This window comes from Anneissia japonica, unplaced genomic scaffold (genome assembly GCF_011630105.1).
Source record: "Anneissia japonica isolate Jap-2015-1 unplaced genomic scaffold, ASM1163010v1 scaffold1665_len535045_cov187, whole genome shotgun sequence".
NCBI lineage: Eukaryota > Metazoa > Echinodermata > Crinoidea > Comatulida > Comatulidae > Anneissia > Anneissia japonica.
The window spans coordinates 49,584-50,716 of record NW_022727261.1 but is presented as its reverse complement, the minus strand read 5'-3'; positions in this window follow the sequence as shown (position 1 = coordinate 50,716).

Genomic DNA, 1,133 nt, shown 5'->3' with positions numbered 1-1,133 from the left:
TACATGAAAAATAACTCTACTGAGACTTGAACCTGGGTTCCAATTGTATTGGTTTTAAGGGTTCTAACCATAGCAACCCGACTCAGTATCGTTAATAGAATTTCTGTCTATCTGAATCGTGTGAATTTTAAAGGGTAACTAGTTTGAAACGCTTTTGTAAAAAAGAGCATAGGTGATGTTAAAATTCAATAAATTAAAAAATAAAATTATAATGTAAAAAACACATGAAAAACAAATTATGCGTAAGAAATATATGAAGTAAAAAGAAATAAACATGAAAATCAACTCGACGTCAATGAGAGTCAAACTATGGCTGCATTGGTAATAGCAATGTTATCGATAGTTCTTGCCATTACACCGACCCTTCGGAGGCCAAGTGCATTTTAAAGAAAAATATATCAGGACATAACGCAGGGAAAATCACTAGTCTTCCGAGTGATTCAAAAGAAAGGGCACAATTTCAGAAAACTGAGGGCGTACTTTACATTCTTGAAACTATCAGGAATAGAAGAATGCATGTTTACATTGTGGAAAAGCACAAATTTGTATGCAACATACTCTACTTCTTTTTCAGAATTTTCTGCAAATTTTAGTGGTAAGCTATATTGTTGTCATCATGTTGTACTGTATTAGTAACTGTTAATTTTCATACATTCAGATTCATACATGCAGATTTGCCTTAGCCTAGCTAGGTTAGTTACAGTAGCTAAGTAGGCTGTACTAGTAAGCGTTGTATCCTAAACAATTCCCGGTAGGCCTGTGCCTAGTGTTTTTAATTGATACTTATATTCTAGAGCCAGTGTATAGGTTCAACCCAGGAAAGACTACCATCATAATCAATAACAATAGCAGAACCGTATCCAGGATTGCTATTGGGGTGAAAATTATGGAACACTCCCCTTCTGAATCTGATCCTCAATGGAACCGAATACGGTTTGTGTTTCAAGGTATTTTAAGAACGAAATATAACTGATTTTCTCCCCTTCCTCAATGGAGCTAAATACTATGTACATGTGTTTCATAGTTGTTTTAAGAACGAAATATAATTTATTTAATGTGAAACGACATTGTTGCTTTGAAATAATTTCTTCTGGATCTAACAATGTAGTCACGTAGGGTTGTAGCTATAACAA